Below are 6,914 nucleotides of genomic sequence, written 5' to 3'. Positions count from 1 at the left end.
TGTCGTAATACAAAAGGATTGTTAAATTATATGTTTTTCTTTCCATTCAGTCGGATAAAAAAAAAAAAAAATCTAAATGCAAGGCATAAATAACCCATCCTAATCCCATGACTAGCAGGGCAGAATAATAAAATACTTGAATGTCCACCAGCTTCAAAACACACGTCTGTCATCATGTAGTCTTGTGCCTCTTTCTGACTTCAGTCCCTACTATCAACAGTGTCACAATTTTTGGCAAAATGCATGGCAGGTATAATACTGTTTCAACCTGTCTTCCAGTAAAATGTGTGGGTGAAATGCAGGAAGAGTATTACAAGATCCAGTATTTCCAGACCTAGATATCTAGAATCTACTAATCCTCTGAATCCACTGCAGACTAACATGGTGCACCTTCTGGGCTGTAGGATGTCCTAAGGGAAAGTGAGAGCCATTCAAATCAGCAACCAAAGTAAAGGTTATTTAACCCCTTCGCTGCCAGGCCTTTTCCCCCTCCTGTGCCAGGCCTTTCTTTTGGCTATTTGGGGCAGTTCGCGCTTAGGCCCTCATAACTTTTTGTCCACATAAGGTAGCCAAGCCAAATTTGCGGCCTTTTTTCCCCCCCAACATCCTAGGGATTCTAGAGGTACCCAGACTTTGTGGGTTCCCCTGAAGGAGACCAAGCAATTAGCCAAATACAGCAAACATTTAGTTTTCTTTTTTTTTAAATGCGAAAAAAGGGCTGCAGAAGAAGACTTGTGGTTTTTCCCCTGAAAATGGCATCAACAAAGGGTTTGTGGTGCTAAAACCACCATCTTCCCAGCTTTCAGGAACTGGCCGACTTGAATCAGAAAACCCCATTTTTCAACACAATTTTGGCATTTTACTGGGACATGCCACATTTTTAGTATTTTTTGCGCTTTCAGCCTCCTTCCAGTCAGTGACAGAAATGGGCATGAAACCAATGCTGGATCCCAGAAACCTAAACATTTCTGAAAAGTAGACAAAATTCTGAATTCAGCAAGGGGTCATTTGTGTAGATCCTACAGAAAATAACAACTGAAAAAGAAAAATATTGAAATTGAGGTGAAAAAAACATCAATTTTTCTCTACATTTTACTCTGTAACTTTTTCCTGCAATGTCAGATTTTCGAAAGCAATATACCGTTACGTCTGCTGGACTCCTCTGGTTGCGGAGATATTTAGGGCTTGTAGGTTCATCAAGAACCCTAGGCACCCAGAGGCAATAAATGAGCTGCACCCTGCTGTGCGTTTTCATTCTATACCAGGTATACAGCAATTTATTTGCTGAAATCTAAAGAGTGAAAAATAGCTATGAAGAAAACCTTTGTATTTCCAAAATGGGCACAAGATAAGGTGTTGAGGAGCAGTGGTTATTTGCACATCTCTGAATTCCGGGGTGACCATACTGCCATGTGAATTACAGGGCTTTTCTCAAATAGATGTCTTTTTTACACACTCTTATATTTGGAAGGAAAAAATGTAGAGAAAGACAAGGGGCAATAACACTTGTTTTGCTAATTTATGTTCCCCCAAGTCTCCAGATAAAAATGATACCTCACTTGTGTGGGTAGGCCTAGCGCCCGCAACAGGAAATGCCCCAAAACGCAACGTGGACACATCACATTTTTTGAAAGAAAACAGAGGTGTTTTTTGCAAAGTGCCTTACCTGTAGATTTTGGCCTCTAGCTCAGCCGGCACCTAGGGAAACCTACCAAACCTGTGCATTTTTGAAAACTAGAGACCTAGGGGAATCCAAGATGGGGTGACTTGTGGGGCTCTGACCAGGTTCTGTTACCCAGAATCCTTTGCAAACCTCAATATTTGGCTAAAAAAACACGTTTTCCTCACATTTTGGTGACAGAAAGTTCTGGAATCAGAGAGGAGCCACAAATTTCCTTCCACCCAGCGTTCCCCCAAGTCTCCTGATAAAAATGATACCTCGCTTGTGTGGGTAGGCCTAGCACCCGCGACAGGAAATGCCCCAAAACGGAACGTGGACACATCACATTTTTTTTTTTTAAAGAAAACAGAGGTGTTTTTTGCAAAGTGCCTACCTGTAGAATTTGACCTCTAGCTCAGCCTGCACCTGGGGAAACCTAGCAAACCAGCACATTTTTGAAAACTAGAAACCCAGGGGAATCCAAGATGGGGTGACTTGTGGGGCTCTGACCAGGTTCTGTTACCCAGAATCCTTTGCAAACATCAAAACTTGGCCCAAAAAACACTTTTTCCTCTCATTTCGGTGACAAAGTTCTGGAATCTGAGAGGAGCCACAAATTTGCTTCCACCCAGCGTTCCCCCAAGTCTCCCGATAAAAATGGTACCTCACTTGTGTGGGTAGGCCTAGCGCCCACGAAAGGAAATGGCCCAAAAAACAATGTGGACACATCACATTTTTTCACAGAAAACAGAGGTGTTTTTTGCAAAGTGCCTACCTGTGGATTTTGGCCTCTAGCTCAGGGGGCCAGAAATAGCCTAAAATAAATTTGCCCCCATCCCCCCCCCCCTCCTCCAGGGAGCGACCCTTGCCTACTGGGTCGCTCCCCCTGCGTGACATTGGCGCCACAAAAAAAATCCCCGGTGCCTAGTGGTTTCTGCCCCCTTGGGGGGTGGGCACACGACAAGCATGAACAGCCTCATGATTGATCAGCACTATGATCCCTCCCCATGTTAGGAAGGACAGGAGGGAGCACAGCGTTGGGTTTAGAACATCAACCACCAAAGGGATTGGCAAAAATGAAAGCTTTATTCATTCTGCTGTTGTTAGAGTGGAAGGTGGACACTGGAGTAGTTGTAAAAAAAATAATAAAAAAAAGTTTTCAATCCGTTGGAATCGTATGTGTTTTAGGATTGGTACCATAGGCACACTAGCAAAATCAAGTGATACTCGCCTGGATTGGTACAAACGTAGATCTGTTAGGCACAGCTATTCCAGTCTCATCAAAAGTACACATGGTCATACACTGAGGAGACATTGTATAAGCTAAATGCTTGCTTCAGAATTGGTTTCCATTTTAGAACATGCTGATAGAAAAAAGCTCCACTGACTCATCCAGGGTTGAAAAGGAAATAATTCCTTCAAAATAAAAGTAACTTAAAGGGAAAAAAACTAGAATAATGAGGGGGCGTTGCCCCAAGGTAATTAACACTACATATCATGGTGTATATGAGATAATGCACTTTTGTGTGCCATGCATTGGTTCCAGTGATGACTACACTCTCTGGGCCATAATCAACTATCAAATAACTCCTGAAAAAATCTACATTATTGAATTCTGTGAGAGGTCTTTCCTTCTTGTAATGGTTGTGCGGCCGAGGATGTCTGATGCCAAGACAGTGATTCATTGGCACACTTTAAAATATTTCTGGTGTAGAAAGTGATAATTTGAAAGTGTAATGATTACATTTTTAGTACTGGGTATGTGCTTGGAAGATTTAAGGTTCCCTGATTAGTTCTCAAGGTGCCCTTATTAAGAATAGGAATTATGATATTGAAATGCTGAGGGAACAGGATTCTGAAAGTTATATTCATATTTATATGGAACCAATGCCAGGACTTAATTGCCTCAAAATGCTTCAGTACCCTGGATAGCCTTGTTTGTCAAATCATCACCATCGCACCAGTTAAACATTCCTAAGTGAGAAAATACAGTTACATTAATTCATTTAAAAATGTGTTTAACTGCCTACTAGTTACAAAATTTTCAGACCTGACGTGTTATCTTCTCTATTCATTTCTGGGTTTAAACTGTGTGATATAATAAGTCAGTCAGTGCAAAAAATCACCTTTCAGCAATATTTGTAAATGGCAGCTTGATTTCTGCATTTTGAAAAATGCGTTGTGTAAGCTTACAAAATGTGCCATTAATAGAGGTAATACCAGTTAAGAGTTTTATTTAAGAATCATCACATTTTCCCTGTTACTGTTGGCGTCTCATACGCAAACTCTCCTCTTTACCGTACTTTCAAAAGGTAAACACAGACCTCAGAATTTATTCTGCAACTCACCAGCCACCTGGAACTCCACACCCTTCTCAACTACTTGTAATCTAGCTTCCGAAGCAACTGCAGTACATAGACATCACTCATTCCCACCACAGGTGAGATCCACACATTTCTAGCCCAAAGAGAAATTGCCGCCCTCACGCTGCTAAACCTCTGAGTTGCATTCATCACCATTTCACACACCAGCCTCATCAAAGGCTTACTCGGCCCAGGCTCATCATCCAAGGTCCATTCCTGGAATAGATATGTACCACCCTCATATGGAGAACATAGTGATTCCATCTTACTCCCTACAAGTCCTAGCTCAGGCAACTGATCTACAGAATCTCTCAAGGATCATCTCAGCCCCACCCTATTTTAACACATATATGGCACCACTCACCGATGTCATCACATCTTGCGGCATTCCGATCATCTCCTATACAGCTGACACCCAGCTTATCCTCTCAATGTTGGACAAGTCCCCCATGATCAGATCCAATTTTACCAAATACATGCTGTGCATAGCAGAATGGATGAAAACCAACTGCTTGAACCTCAGCTCAGACAAGACAGAAGTCATGATCTTCGAGAACAAGGACTCCCACCTGGAACTCCACCTGGTGGCCATCAGAACGTGGCCCAACACCAGCACCCCCTAACATCATAGACGATAAACTCAACATGGCCTCATTAGCAAACACAGTTAGCTCCTGCTTACACATTCAATGCATCCTCAGAATAACTTCAAATGGATCCCCAAAAGTGCCAGACATACCATCACTCGAGCCCTATCATGTCAACGCACTCTATGCCACAGTCCCCAACCACCTTCTCCACTGTCTCCACACCATCCAGAATCCCATAGCCAGACTCATCTTGGACCTCCAACAGCACACCCACAACACAACTCACTTCAGAGAACTCCACTGGCTGCCAATATACAAATACTGCCAATTCAAACTACTCATATGCATACAAGGCACTGCACAACATAGGACCAGCTTACCTTAACTTCCGCCTCCACTTCCACCCCTCTCATCCACAAAAGCAGAACAGGAGGCTTCGACCTCTCCTCCCTTGCACCCATAACTAGGAACGACCTCCCCTTACATATGATAGCCTCCGCCTCACATCCAAAATTCCGGAAGAAGCTGAAGACCTGGTTCTTCATCTAACACCCAGCAAAAGACCCTCACACCTGCTCTAGTGTCTGGATACCCTTTGTTGGTTAAGCTGCACTTTACAGATCCCAATAACATAACATACCAGTGGATAGATTTACTATTCTTCCATGCAACACAAACCATCAATGGAACTTGCTGTGCTGCATTGCATACAAAGGAGAGGGCGCAAATGCACCATATCTACTAAGATGTGATGTACTTCTTGTAGGAAGTTGGCTCTGTATGTACTATTTCAAAGTAAGAAATAGCATGCACAGAGTCCAAGGGTTCCCCTTAGAGGTAAGATAGTGGCAAAAAGAGATAATTCTAATGCTCTATTTTGTGGTAGTGTGGTCGAGCAGTAGGCTTATCAGAGGGTAGTGTTAAGCATTTGTTGTACACACACAGGCAATAAATGAGGAACACACACTCAAAGACAATTCCAGGCCAATAGGTTTTTATATAGAAACATATCTTTTCTTAGTTTATTTTAAGAACCACAGGTTCATGATTTACAAACAATGCTTTAAATGAAAGGTACTTCACTTAGAAACTTTAGGAACTTTGAATTAGCAAAATAGCGCATACAGTTTTCACAAATGGCAAATAGCTATTTTAAAACTAGACAGTGCAATTTTCAACAGTTCCTGGGGGAGGTAAGTGGTTGTTAGTTTTTGCAGGTAAGTAAACCACCTACGGGATTCAAATTTGGGTCCAAGGTAGCCCACCGTTGGGGGTTCAGAGCAACCCCAAAGTTACCACATTAGCAGCTCAGGGCCGGTCAGGTGCAGAGGTCAAAGTGGTGCCCAAAACGCTTAGGCTTCAATGGAGAAGGGGGTGCCCCGGTTCCAGTCTGCCAGCAGGTAAGTACCCGCATCTTCGGAGGGCAGACCAGGGGGGTTTTGTAGGGCACCGGGGAGGGGACACAAGTCAGCACAGAAAGTACACCCTCAGCGGCCGGGTGCAGTGTGAAAACAAGCGTCGGGTTCGCAATAGGATTCAATGGGAGACCAAGGGGTCTTTTCAGCGATGCAGGCAAGGGGGGGCTCCTCGGGGTAGCCACCACCTGGGCAAGGTAGAGGGCCACCTGGGGGTCGCTCCTGCACTAGAGGTCGGATCCTTCAGGTCCTGGGGGCTGCGGGTGCAGTGTCTTTACCAGGCGTCGGGTCTTTGAAGCAGGCAGTCGCGGTCAGGGGGAGCCTCGGGATTCCCTCTGCAGGCGTCGCTGTGGGGGCTCAGAGGGGTCAACTCTGGCTACTCATGGTCTCGCAGTCCCTGTGGTGTTTGTTCTCCACAAGTCGAGCCGGGGGCGTCAGGTGCAGAGTGCAAAGTCTCACGCTTCCGGCGGGAAACGTGTGTTGTTTCAAAGTTGTTTCTTTGTTGCAAAGTTGTAGTCTTTGGGGAACAGAGCCGCTGTCCTCTGGAGTTCTTGGTCCTTCTAAATGCAGGGTAGTCCTCTGAGGCTTCAGAGGTTGCTGGACCCTGGGAACGCGTCGCTGGAGCAGTGTCTTTAGAAGTGGGGAGACAGGCCGGTAGAGCTGGGGCCAAAGCAGTTGGTATCTCCATCTTCTCTGCAGGTTTTTCAGTTCAGCAGTCCTCTTCTTCTTAGGTTGCAGGAATCTAGTTTCCTAGGTTCTGGGGAGCCCCTAAATACTGAATTTAGGGGTGTGTTTAGGTCTGGGAGGGCAGTAGCAAATGGCTACTGTCCTTGAGGGTGGCTATACCCTCTTTGTGCCCCCTCCCTGAGGGGAGGGGGGCACATCC

Source organism: Pleurodeles waltl, chromosome 12 (assembly GCF_031143425.1).
Source record: "Pleurodeles waltl isolate 20211129_DDA chromosome 12, aPleWal1.hap1.20221129, whole genome shotgun sequence".
In the NCBI taxonomy this organism is placed as follows: domain Eukaryota; kingdom Metazoa; phylum Chordata; class Amphibia; order Caudata; family Salamandridae; genus Pleurodeles; species Pleurodeles waltl.
This window is presented reverse-complemented; position numbering follows the sequence as displayed.